Genomic DNA, 14,214 nt, shown 5'->3' on the forward strand with positions numbered 1-14,214 from the left:
GATTTAGCGGATATAATCAGATTAAGATGCACAAGGATGACATTCCAAAGGTATCATTTATCACTGACTTTGGTGTTTATTGCTATCTTGTTATGGCGTTTGGTCTTAAGAATGCGGGAGCCACCTATCAAAGGTTGGTAAATAAAATTTTTAAGGATCTTATTGGTAAGACTATGGAAGTCTATGTTGATGACATGTTAGTCAAGAGTCTAGTAAAGACTGATCATATAACCCATTTGAGGGAAGCTTTTGAGATCCTGAGGTACCACAAGATGATGTTGAATCCTACGAAGTGCGCTTTCGGAGTAGGATCTGGAAAATTCTTGGGATTAATGGTCTCAAAGAGAGGAATTGAGGCTAACCCCGATAAAATAAAGGCAATCCTGGACATGGAACCACCAAAAACTGTCAAGGATGTTCAGAAGCTCACAGGAAGGGTAGCTGCGCTAGGACGATTCATCTCCAAGTCAGGAGATAAGTGCTTGTCATTCTTCAAGTCACTAAAGAATATCAAAGACTTTGTATGGAATGAGGAAAGCCAGAAGGCATTCGAAGAGTTAAAGAAGTATATGGCTCATGCCCCGTTGTTGGCCAAACCATCTTTGAATGAAGTTTTATTCTTATACTTGGCCGTTTCAGAGAGCGCCTTGAGCGCGGTGTTGGTTAAGGAGGAGCTAAAAGTCCAGAAACCCGTATATTATGTCAGCAAAATTCTGCATGGTGCTGAATTGAATTATTCAACTATTGAGAAATTTGCTCTAGCCTTGGTAATGGCTTTCAGAAAACTGCGTCCTTACTTTCAGGCTCATCAGATTGAGGTGCTAACGAATCAGCCACTGAAAAATATCATTCACAGTCCCAAGGCAAGTGGGAGATTGATTAAGTGAGCAATAAAGTTGGGAGAGTTCGATCTCAAGTATAAGCCACATATGGTCATAAAAGCCCAGGCACTAGCTGACTTCGTGGTGGAATGTACCATACCCAACCAAGAAGTCGGGGGGCAGGAAGATACCATACCTCAAGACAAGGGAGTCGATAATGGGGACAGAGAGAAGGATGATAAGGAGAAAGAATATTGGGTTCTCTATTTTGATGGAGCATCAAAAACAAATTCCAGTGGAGCAGGGTTGGTTTTGCAAAGCCCTGATGGATTCTTAATTGAGTATGCTATGAAGCTAGACTTCCCAACCACAAACAATGAGGCAGAGTATGAAGCCCTGATTGCTGGCCTTGGTCTAGCTGGGACACTTAGAGTCAAAAACTTAAAGGTCCGTGGAGACTCGAAGCTGATCATATCCCAGGTAAAGGGAGAATTTGAGGCAAGGGATGATATGATGGCTAAGTATGTCCGCCTAGTAAGGGCTGTGATGACCCAATTTAATGAATGCCATGTTGAACACATTCCAAGGGAAGAAAATGCTAAGGCAGATGCGCTATCAAAGTTTGCTTCATCTGAGATAGAAGAAAGTTCGGGAAGTGTGTACTTCCGTGTTTTGAAGACACGAAGCATAGATGTTAAGCTTGTGGCTCCCATAGGCCTGGGGACGTCATGGATTGATCCTATCAAGGCTCACATTCAAACCGGTTGGTTGCCAAGTGATGCAATTGAAGCACGGAAGTTAACTGTTCGAGCACTAAGGTACTCTTTGATAGATGGGATTCTTTATAAAAGATCTTTCGTAGTTCCCTACTTGAGGTGTCTCAGGCCCGATGAGGCATGCTTGGCTCTTGAAGAAGTGCATGAAGGTATTTGTGGACAACACTTGGGGGGCAGGGCCTTGGCTCATAAGATAACTCGTCTAGGCTTTTATTGGCCGGAAATGAATGCTGATGCCAAAGAATATGTGAAGAAGTGGGACCGCTATCAGAAGCATGCACCTGTTATTAGACAACCTCCCGAGATGCTGACATCTATCAACTCGCCTATTCCCTTTGCTATGTAGGGGATGGATATTCTAGGGCCTTTCCCTATGGCCACGGCACAAAGGAAGTTCCTGATTGTAGCCATTGATTATTTCACTAAGTGGATTGAAGCCAAACCCTTGGCCAAAATCACAACTAAACAAGTTGCACAATTCCTGTGGGAAAACATTATGTGCCGATATGGAATTCCCCGTGTCCTAGTCACCGACAATGGAACGCAGTTTAACAACGAGGAATTCAAGAAGTATTGTGAAGAAAATGAAATTGAGTTACGGTTCACCTCCGTGGCTCACCCACAAGCCAATGGGCAAGCAGAAGTAGCAAATCGAATAATCCTGGATGGACTAAAGAAGAGGATCGAGAAGTCAAGAAATAATTGGGTGGATGAGATACTTCCCATATTGTGGGCCTATAGGACTACTTGTAGAGTCACGACAGGAGCAACTCCCTTCATGTTGTCGTATGGAGCAGAAGCAGTAGTTCCAGTGGAGATATCATATTCCTCTCCAAGGATTCAGGCTTTTAATGCTGAGGAAAATGGGGAAGGACAAAGGTTGGCTCTAGACTTAATCGATGAAGTGCGAGATGAAGCACATGCAAAGATAGTAGAGTATCAGAAGAAGGCTTCATTCTACTACAACTTAAGGGTTAAAGAAAGGTTCTTTAAATAAGGTGACCTAGTCTTGAGGAAGATAGAAGCTTCTGGGGTAGGACAGAAAGGGAAACTTGCCCCAAATTGGGAAGGGCCGTACAAAGTCAAGAGCGTTCAGGGTAGAGGAACCTACAAGCTGGAGACTATGGATGGTTTTGAAGTCCCGAGAACCTGGCACGCACAGAACCTGAAGGTTTACTACGTGTAAGATAGTCAAAGTACGATTCTCACTTGTCATTGTGACAAGTAGGTTTAAAAGCACCTTGAAGCTTTGTTTGCGTAGGATATTTATTTTCTAGCTATTATTGATCAGGGTCGAACCCATATTATGTAAGGTTTTGGAAAACCAGACTTGAAATTGAAGAGTTCGAAATTATTTCAACCTATGGATGTTTGAGTTGTGATAATACTTGTGTGGCCCATTAGGCCAGGTTTGAATATTAAAGTATCGGAAAAATAAAGGAGAGAGATGCGAATAAGGAAAGTAGCATATAAAATAACCCTGGAGGGTAATAAGTTTTAATACAAACAAAAGTCCAGACATAAGTTAAGGATAAAATTACAGAATAGAAAAACTACTCCTCCATGCGGGAGCCTTCATTCTCTTGCTCCTTATCAGCGCCTTCAGCATCCTTCGCAGGAGAAGCGGGAGGAGAAGCAGTGTTAGGATCCAAGATGCGATCATCTGGCTGAGGGGAGTTGAAGAGGCCGTCCATGCTGTCCTCCGACTCAGCCTGCTCCTTAGGGTCGACTAAGCCCGGGTGCTTCTCAGAAACCGCCTTTACGGCCGCATCCCATCACTGAGTAAACTGTAGGGAATAAAGACCCTCATCATGAATCTCCATGAGATTCTTAAACTTGTCAGAATCCATGTAGTCATCAGTGAGCTTATCCTTATCGCTCCTAAGTTTCACCAGCTCGGAATGAGCCTTAGCCACCTCCTCTTTCTTCGTGTCCAGCTTCTTCTCCAGGACCTTGGCTCTCTCCTCCCATTTCTTCATCTCCTTCTCAAACCCATCTGAGTTACCCTTCCAGGACCTAGCCTAATGGAGGGCCGCCTGGAAGTAGGTATTACTCTGCAAAGAAATATGTATGAGTTAGCACAAGTTCGTTGAAATACGAAAAAGTTGGGATTCAAAGAAAAAGAGAAAAAAGAAAGTTACCGCAGCTTGGGCTTGAGAACCCAGAAGCTCAATAGTCTCGATATCACTCCCCGTAACAATGTCAGTAAAGTCGTGGGGAGTGATGGAATGGTACGACCAATCCTTAGCGTGTTTGGTGGATCCAACCACCGTATCGCTCCTCATAAAGCCCCAGTTAGGCCTGAAGGAATGTGCCTTACGTGGAGGATCCACATCATCCCCCAGCTCGACCACCGGGACGTGGGGCTTAAGAAAAGAAGGACCGTCAGGTTTGCTCCTGGGGTCCCTGTTTAGCTTGGCCCTCTTCTGGCGGCCTGACTCCCCTTCCTTGGGTCTGTTGACATTATTGATGGCCTCGCAAGCTGAAAAAGAAAGATAGAAAGAATATTAAATTGCAGGAGAGATAAAATGTTACAATTAAAGGGAAGGAAAAATGGTTATCCAGATTATAAATTTACCCTTATCACTAGCCTGAGAGAGACCAACTTTCTTCAAGGAAAACTCCTCTAAGAGGGTCCAGGTGTCTGTTTTCCCATCATCCGAAATTAAGGCTTGGTAGGCCACCTCCTCCTCATCAGATAATCTGATGCTACCTGGACTCCCATCTGACACTTTGCAAAAGGGCCTACGGAAGAGTGTGGCCCAATCACCCCCAGCCCAGGTCAGCCTCACAAACTCGTCCCTCCATTTGGGGTTGTTCTCAACTATGGAATTACTATCAAAGATATGAGGGATTTTGGGCCGTTGGCGAATTAAAACCCAACCTGGTTGACTCATGGAGCTATTATAGAATTGGAAAACTTTCCTAAAGACAGCTACGGAAAGAGGAAAATTGTTTCTAAGACAAAGGACCATAAAACAGATAATGTTCCTCCAAGCGTTAGGAGGGAGTTGACAAGGGTTGATTTGTACATCGGCAAGTAAGCGAGGAATAAATTCATGGAATGGGAACCTAAGACCCGCGGTCAGGGCTCCTCGATAGATAAACAAAGTATCCCCCTCCCAATTACAAGTCCTATCCCCAGGGGCGGCTGGAGTGATCCAAAGGTAGGGTGGAAGTCTGTACAGGGTGTTCATGGACTCTATCCTACCATCTAACTCATGAAAGGTGTTACCATGGTTATACGAATCTAACTCAGATAGAGAGGGATATTCATCACCTCTCGAGTTAATCATATCAAGTAGGGAAGTATATGGAGATTGAATTTGAATGTTTGTACCTCTCTTAGAGACATTCATCTTCTGCAAACGAGCCAAGTCACGATCTGCCATTGATATGCTTCGATTGAAGGCTTGAAACCCAAAAAAATCTGAGAAAGGTGGAGCTGCGGTGGCTGAGGTCGCCGAAAATCGCCGTCTCAAAGGGAGAACTCTAGAGAGATTTTTGAGAGAAAATGAGAAATGTGAAGTGAAGTGAGGATTCTCACTTCACACTACACTTATATAGGCGAAAAGCTCGGAATACGAGGCGTTTCTAGGCCCATTTAGCCAGGCCCAACCTAAAAGCCCATCTACCAGAAATATCAGGAATAATCTAGAAGCTCCTGTGGAAAATGAAGGGTCGAAAATCGACCAGAATTTTAAAATGGTTCGATCAGAGTCCTAATCGACAAAGAAGAAAATCCTAATCGATACTTCAATCGATCAAGAGGGAAGAAACCTATTAAGTTCGATCAGAGTCCTGATCGACGTCAAACAGGATCCTGATCGATACCTCATTCGAACAGAAGGAAAGAAATCCCCTAAGTTCGATCAGAGTCCTGATCGACCCCAAAAAGGATCCTGATCGATATCTCATTCGAGCAAGAAGGAAGAAAACCACTAAGATCGACCAGAGTCCTAATCGACACCGAAGAGGATCCAGATCGATATTTCATTCGATCAGAACGGTAGAAAGCTACCTAGTTCGATCAGAATCCTGATCGAAATCGATCAGGAATACTGGTCGATTAAGCCCATGTTTCAGTCGACTAGAGTGTCACTTTGAAGGCCAGTTCGATCAGAGTCCTGATCGATTTCGATCAAGAATCCTGATCGATTCCGCATAGATCCTGATCGAAGATCCCGTCGACCAGAATGTTACTTCCTGAGCTAGTTCGATCAGGATCCTGATCGAAATCGGTCAGGAATCCTGATCGATTTTTTATACATCGTGATCGATTTTAAGGCAGAAAATTAGGGAAAAATCCAGAAATTAAGGATAAATCCCAGAAAATTAGGGAAAAATCCAGAAATTAAGGATAAATCCCAGAAAATTAGGGAAAAATCCAGAAATTAAGGATAAATCCCAGAAAATTAGGGGAAAATCCAGAAATTAAGGATAAATCCCAGAAAATTAGGGAAAAATCCAGAAATTAAGGATAAATCCCAGAAAATTAGGGAAAAATCCAGAAATTAAGGATAAATCCCAGAAAATTAGGGAAAAATCCATAAATTAAGGATAAATTCCAGAAAATTAGGGAAAAATCCAGAAATTAAGGATAAATCCCAGAAAATTAGGGAAAAATCCAGAAATTAAGGATAAATCCCAGAAAATTAGGGAAAAACCCAGAAATTAAGGGAAAAATCCAGAAAATTAGGGAAGAATTCCTGGAAATTAAGATAATTCCTGAATTAAAGGAAAAATCGTTGTAAATGTGTAGGTCGCTCCACACTTTACGCAAAAACGAAACTCTGTAAGGGAATGAATAGACTTAACTTCTGCGAAACCCAATAAATGTTTCCCAAAAGTTAGGGGGCAAATGATAGGGATAAATAAATCCTGATTACATAATTAAATGTTACAGTTTGAGCTGCAAGACCCAATAAGAAGATGTATGACGTTCAGACCAAGAAGGTCAACACATTGATCAGGCCTGATGGACCAGATCATGCCTGATGGAACAAAGAAGGCCCAAAAGCCCTGATTATTTATTAATTTCGTAATTAATAAATAAAGGAGGAAAACAGCTATTAAGATAAGTCCTAGTGGGGATATAAATCCTTGTAGATTGGCCTCAAGGGGATCTAAAAGGATAAGGAATCAGTTTCCTACTATCTAGGACTCCAAAGTCCATTCTAATTATGAGACTTGCCCACCAAGTCTCCTATACCAAGTCCAATTCAAGGACTCTCAACATCTATATAAGGGGTCTCGCCCCACAAATCAGAACTACATTTTTTGGCTTGATTCTCTAATTCACAGAGATACGTAGGCATCTCGTAAAGGCAGAATTAAGCTACGAAACACGAGAGCAGCCATTAAAGGCCTTGAGCTCCCGAATCTTAGTAATAAATACAGCAAATAATAACCTTAGTTTTTTATCCATAACAATGAGTATTAAGGGTGAATTTGGGGCATGATTTGGGGGTTGCCGGAAGTCGGCGAGACTCGTCGGTTTCTGGGCTCATTCCTAGTTTCCGGCCGAGTTCGTCTAGAACTCCGGTCATCTTCCCAATCTCCCCCATCCTTTGATCCAAATATTTGAACCCTAACCCTTGTTTTTCTATTGGTACATATTTATTTTAAAAATAAATCAAAATTTAGTTTTAATTCCTAAAAAAATCATTTTAATTTCCAAATTAATTTGGTTAATTATTTTAATAATTAACTGAATTATTTTTAATTTTTAAGAATTATTTATTTTATTAATTTTAAAAATCAAAATTTGATTTAATTATTTATAATTTATTTTAGTTAATTATTCATAAATTTAATTGATTGATTAATTCATTTAATCAATTAATTTTATTTATAAATAGTTAAATAGAATATAATTATTTATAATTAAGCCAAATAATTCCTAAAAATTATTTTGGGCCTTTAAAAATTATATTTCAGTATTTAAAAATCATTTAATATTATTATTAATTGATTTAATCTTATTTTATTCGTAATATATATAGACTCAGAAAAATATTCCTGTTTCAATAAAAATACTTTTGAGACCCAAATCCTTTTTATTCGAAAGGTCGCTTATTTTGCAAATCGATTCTGAGTCGCGTATTGATTGAAAAGTCATATTTTGACCCAATTTCAATTCTATACGTACCTAGTCAACCCTTTTGACGAACCGAGTCATATGTGATACGTGAGTTATGTGCGTATGTGCTATGTGAATTACCTGTGTAGGTGGATCAATGGTCTTGTATTTGACTATTTTCTTTATATGTGGGCCATCGTATGGGTAGACGATAAGATTTTGACGCGCAGTTCGTCGAGTAATTACCGTTAGACGATTAAAGCTATATCTTTTAATTATAGATGCGGATCATTCGAGTTGATCAGGACCAGATGGAATGGATGAAGACTAAAGTTGAGTAGTGTGGAATATTGGGTTGCAGCACTGCATGAGCAGTATATCAGAGATTTAGCGCAGTTAAAGACGGTGATGCCTTAAGGTGCCAGACTGAGATAAATGTGTCTATACGAGTGTGACTACACTAAGCCATAAGTGGGCTACTGTAATGGAAGTGTTACAAGCAGTGTTACATTAGCTAAGAAAATTTTGTCCTATTGTAACACCTCTCAATTGGCGTTACAATTACTATATAGCTAGTGTTGCAGAGAAATGCCGGTGTTGCATAACATGTAACACCAGCACCTGGTGTTACATTAGATATTTTTTATTTTTTAAAAATATTATCATAAATTAGTATTAGTTTTTAAAATTATGTTATAGTGTGATGTCTAAGTTATAAAATTTAATATTAATTATTAAATTTTTATTCAAAATTATATTATAATTATATTATTTTATATTACTCTATTTTAATATTATAAATATTATACTTTTATATTTAAGCTTTTTTACTTCAAAATATAAAATATTACATATTTTAACATTGCATATAAATATTACATTAAATTAAAGTAGTAAACTAGATAAAATAAAAATATATAAATTACATTATTTTAAACATGATCCATAATATATTATAATTTTTATTTATGTTAATTCCTTTTAAAAAAATTCAAAATAAAACTAAGTAAGAGAATATTAAATAAATAATATATATGCACATTTACCACATAAAAAATTAAAAGGCTTTAAAAGTTCCACCCAAATAAAAAATCAGGACCTCTGAATCATACTTCCCTAACCTTATCCTCTATCCCGGCTTTCTGTTAGCCTCTTTGTTTCTCTATGGAAATTAATCGATCTCAACTAATTTGGCTTAGTCTTTTCTCTCTGACAATTCATCTTCTCACTACATATGTTCATCTCTCTGCTTCTCTCTCGGGTACTTCTTCTTTGACTCGACAGTTGGGACTCTTCTTCGACTTGTCGGGTACATCTACATAGATATCCAAATCTTTGATGTTTTGTATATATCTATAAATGTATATCAAAATACAAATATGTACAGCTAATCGATTTTGAATTTTCAATTAATTTGTGTTCTTAGGTGTGCGATTTGAGGATTTATCGATTTGTGTTCTTATCTGACGCGATTTTGGGATTCAGAGTCTCACTACTGCACAAACTAAGTGCCCTAGTTAGTCTCAATTTAATTCACTAAAATTTGAATCGAAGGTTTCACAATTTTATCTCATTTGGATTTTAGGGTTTTGAGTTCTGATTCATTTGTATCATTTTTCTCTTTTCATTTTTTATTTTAGGGGTTTGACTTGTGATGGTTTAATTTGTGTACTTTCAAATTCCTTTAAGTTTTGGAGGATTGTCTATTGTTTCCCAATTATTGCATAAATGCTCTCTTGAGCACCAAAATTAGGTGCCTAATTTATTACTTTTTTTCGGAATCATTTAAATATCGCAATGACATAGAATAAAATAGAATGATGTAACTCAATTACATTGTTGTCTTTTTTGCCGTTCTAGAAGAGATTTAGACAAGAAATCAGTTCTTATACTGTCATGTAAAGACAGTATACATATGTTGGTTTCAGAGTCTCTTACTTTTTTAACACGTGCAGTATCAGTACTTGTATTACAAACACTGGATCTTTTTACGGTTTCTCTTCTATCAAGGTTCTTTGCAAAGCCTTCATATAAGCTTTTTAGCCACATCAAAGCTGATACGGTGGCAAGTGAAATGAACTGATTGATGGCATCAGTCTTTGGCTTTGGATTCCTTGTGTTCCAGGTGTTTGTAATGTCATTGCTTGCTAACAGTTTGATAGGTCCCAAGGTTTTTATTTTTCATTGTTCACCTTAAATGCCTAAATTCTATCATGAATGAGATCATCATGCTTTAGAAAACTATTTTCCTTTTTTTTTGTTCTTGATTAGCTAACTGCTAAAACCAAAGGCAAGTATCCCTATCATCACTTACTGTTCAAGTGATATTTATTTTAAATCTTCTTATGCAAGTATTGCTTTCCCTATTCTCAGTCGGAATAGATAAATGTTTTACATATCGCTGGATTAAATGAATCTGTTTATGCAAGTACTCTTCTGCGATTCTATGTTCAGAATAGCTAAATGATTTTACTTATCAAATGAATGGATTTATAAATGTTTTGGGTTTTGAGAAAAGTGATTTCGTTGCGAGTATTCCTGCCCAAGTGAATGGGGGAATAAAATTATATCGGGTGTCAATTATTATGACCCCTTTTCAATAAAAGGTTTTAAGATTGGATCAAACTCCGTAAGTGACCGGGACGGACGGTCCAGCGGATGGCTATTTCTAAGTGTCATATGAAATATTATGACACAATTTTTGCCACAGGCAGGTATAGTGCCTTTTATTTGAGTACTCGTGTTTTTGGGGACATGTTTCTACGAATCATGACCTAGTGCTATCACACGGGCTGATCAGCATGTGAGAGTACTTCCATCGGAGGATGATCCCAATCTAAATTATCATATCATTTTTGATATTCATAGAATAAATGATTTATCAACTGTTTGTGTTTTGGAATAATGGTGAAATGCAGTTTTGATTCAGATTCTGATTTATGCCGATACTTACTTTCTTGTTGAATATCAAAGGTGGTATTAGTATAGATGATTGATGTTGAAATCAGTATGGGATGTTGTGAGCATCAAAGTTCGTATTGATATCGAATTTGATATGACAACAAAATAAGTATTAATTTCAAGAGTTCGGTTTTGAGTAAAGTTAATGATTCAATCCATAATCATTGTTTCTTGTTATTGTCGTTTACGATATTTCTGTAAACACTGTTTTACGAGTTTTATTCTCATCAAGATTCAAAGTATTGCTGAAGCATTTCGCTCAAAAATATCAAAAAGTGTTTTTAATGCAGTGAGAAACAATAATCTGATTCTTTTAAAAAAACTGTTTTAGCAATTATGATTTTAAAATGTTCTGCTCTAATACGGATGTCAGTTTTATATCAAAACGACCCCATATATATGTTATAATGAACTTGTTGAGCATTTATTCCGCTCATACTTGCCTATTTTTAAATTTAACCTCCAGTGAGGATTAACTTGCGCCGTTTAGCCGCATAATTCAAGGAAGCAAAGAAGAAGCTTTTGGAAGGTAGTTGGTCCAGGATTTGCGAACTAGTGTAAGTTCTATTGTGTAAAGTTGTTTATATTATATTATATTATTTTATACTTGTGTATTTTATAGTTGGGCCTAGTATACTTCTTTTCGAAGTTATACTAAGGGGTTTAGTCTTGAGATTGGAATTTATTGAAAAGAGTTTTAAAAGAAAGTGAAAAATTTATTTGTGAAATTTGGATTTCTTGTTTCTAGAACTGTAACCTTAAAAGATCTTGGATTAGTTTGGGGTCATAAATGATAAATATCTTCCGCTGGCATTTATTTATTGATTAAACAGGTTATTTTGGATTGAGGTTTCATAGTGACGACCAAATCCTCTGACCCCAGATTTGGGGGCGTTTCAAAAATGTTCGAAGAAAGAAAGAGATCGCCAGACATAGGGTATCCGAGAGAGATAGGTGGCAAGAGTGGATAGATATAACATATTGTATGTATTGTTTTTTAATGATAATTTTTTAATTTATAACTATTATCAGTCGTCGGATGAGTTTTTAATCTTAAGGTGCAGATTAATGGAGAATGTTCTCCACCGAATTCCACATAACTTGGTTCTCCATGGAGTATTGGCCTATATATATATATATTGCATATAATGCACCATAAAGTTAAGAATCAAGATGAGATTTAGACTTTTTAACCAGATCTTATTCTCATTTATTAATATTTTTGGTCAAAAAATCTAAACCCCATAAAATGTGCAGTGCTGCCCTCATAAGATATATATTTTGATCCCTTCTAAAACTTAATCATGGAATCTCCCCCAAGTGATTTAATCCTCAATACGGATTAGTATGTATAGAATCGTGCTTATGTCACTGGTGGATTTGGATAGTACGGGTTCACCATTATGATATTTCAGTTACTTCTTCCCCTCCCTCTCAAGTTTGTTTTTCTGCATCAAAGAATAGCTGCATTGCTGCAACTTTAGTTCATGCAGCTCAGAATCATGTCATCATATTTACATGCATAACATTAGTAAATTCATTTAGTTGGTTGGTCGATCAATTAGTAAGTGAAAAGGAGGTTTGGTCGTTGTTCAAATTTCCTCCTCGTAGTAACTGGTAGAGTTTTTAAGAACTTATTTTACACAACTTTCAAGGCATTGTATTTCCTCTCTAATTTTTAAATCTTTTAATGAAGCGGTTTGTTGGATAGATTGTACATGAAATAGCATTGCAAAGCTTTTACTAAAAAATTTCAAGTAATAAACTAGCCAGTCATTGATCTTGTCCAAGTAATTGAGGATTTGTGTGTCAAGAAACATGGATATCTTCACTACCATTATACTTGCATACTTATTTACATACAATTTTTATGATCTTTTTGTTTGTTTATCAACGACCCGCTCTGTTACCAATTGTTACCCGACGATTATACTGTGAAAAGGGTTTGAATTTATCATATGTATGTATTTTTGAAATTTAAATATAAATAACAAACACAAGATACGACATAAGCACAAATTTATTAATGATCTAAAACTCATTATAAAATACTTACTACTGTCTCTCAAGAATGTGCAAATATCCTTTGGAGCTGTTAGGTTATATGTATTATAATAACGATGTTACTCCTCATATAGAATGAACTCTAAACTGTGTTAATATATAAAAAACTATCAAATAAATCAATTACAAAAGACGTGACTATATTTAAAACATAAAGTATAACATATTCTATGAACAATAGTCGCAATTGCTGATTTCTTTTAATTGAAGTACCTCAATATATCATACTTTTTTAACAAAATCAATCAACTCTTGATTTGTAGCACATCAGACTCTAATCAACAAACATTGATCTGTAACTCTGATTGAGCAAACACTGATGAGTAGATGCTGAAGATCAGGCTGACAAAAGATTTTGATGTTAAAATTTGATGATATATTCTTACGGCATCAAAATTTATACCTAACAAAAGTGATGAAGGCGATGAACGAGAAACAACAATCAGGAAATTCTTAAGTTAGTAGAGTACTTAAGCAAATTTACTGGTATTATATCTACTCACAATGCTTTTTTAAAAAAATTCTACATCTAATGGTTGTACATATTCTCAGGTGTTTGATTAACAATCATGGATATTAGATTCATTCATTCGAGAGCTTGGAATCACAAGACTAGTTATTTTAGTTTGTTTACTAATCTAAAATATTTAAAGAAACATGTGAATATTGGAATGCCAGATGGTACAATAGAAGCGTTAAGCAGATGGGGACTATTTTTCTTAATCCTTATAGTGTCATTGAAAATGTTTTACTTATACCTGAGTTCAAGAAACTTACCCTTAATAAATTTATGGAACAAATGAAGCCCAAAGTAGTTTTCACTGACAATGGATGTTTGTTTCATGAATCCTTTGTTCAGAAAGTTATACCTTTTGGAAGAAAATATGGAGGATTGTACAAGTTTGAACATGAACACTAACCTGAAAATAGATGTTTATTTTATGACCTTTTTTGTAAGAAAGTTGTAAATTTTGAAAGAAAAGTAGAAAACATGGGGGGTTGTACAAGTTTGAACTTAATTAGAAGAAAGGCATATATGAAAGACTCAAAAGAAATGAATACTTTTTATAAGATAATTTTGTCAGTTTATAAAAGGATCATATTGTATATATGGTAAGAGATGATATAAGTTTAAGCATAAAAAGTTAGGATACACTTCTTTGTCCGAAATGAAACACTTAGCAGTTTGTGAGTGATTGCAGAGGAATAAATGAATGCATTAGTAATTTTAGTTGCCTAACAGATTTTTGATTTAATTCACGTAAACCAGTGAGATCATTATCGAACACAAGTAGTGACATATAGTAAATATTTTTTAACTATTTTATACGATCACTCTAGAGTTACTTGGATTTATTTATTTTCCAATAAACAACAAGTTAAATATAATTTTACCTATTTCATAGGATTTGTTTATAATCACTTTAATACTACTGTGAAGATGGTTAATTTTTATGATATTGTAAAAGACATTCCTGTACTCTAGAAAAGACTAAGACATTTTTCCAAC

At 36.3% G+C, this 14,214-nt stretch overlaps 1 long non-coding RNA gene and 1 pseudogene across 1 annotated transcript; one reads left to right on the plus strand and one right to left on the minus strand.

The window, feature by feature from the left end:
* The window catches only part of LOC141660134 (putative ripening-related protein 1), a 239,222-nt pseudogene that overhangs the window by 140,364 nt on the left and 84,644 nt on the right, over positions 1-14,214 (minus strand).
* LOC141724214 (uncharacterized) lies at positions 8,861-9,772 on the plus strand. The gene is made up of 3 exons (XR_012576551.1): positions 8,861-8,988; positions 9,106-9,233; positions 9,635-9,772. It is a non-coding gene; the product is annotated as an uncharacterized LOC141724214 (long non-coding RNA).

Source organism: Apium graveolens, chromosome 5, assembly GCF_009905375.1.
Source record: "Apium graveolens cultivar Ventura chromosome 5, ASM990537v1, whole genome shotgun sequence".
Taxonomy (NCBI): domain Eukaryota; kingdom Viridiplantae; phylum Streptophyta; class Magnoliopsida; order Apiales; family Apiaceae; genus Apium; species Apium graveolens.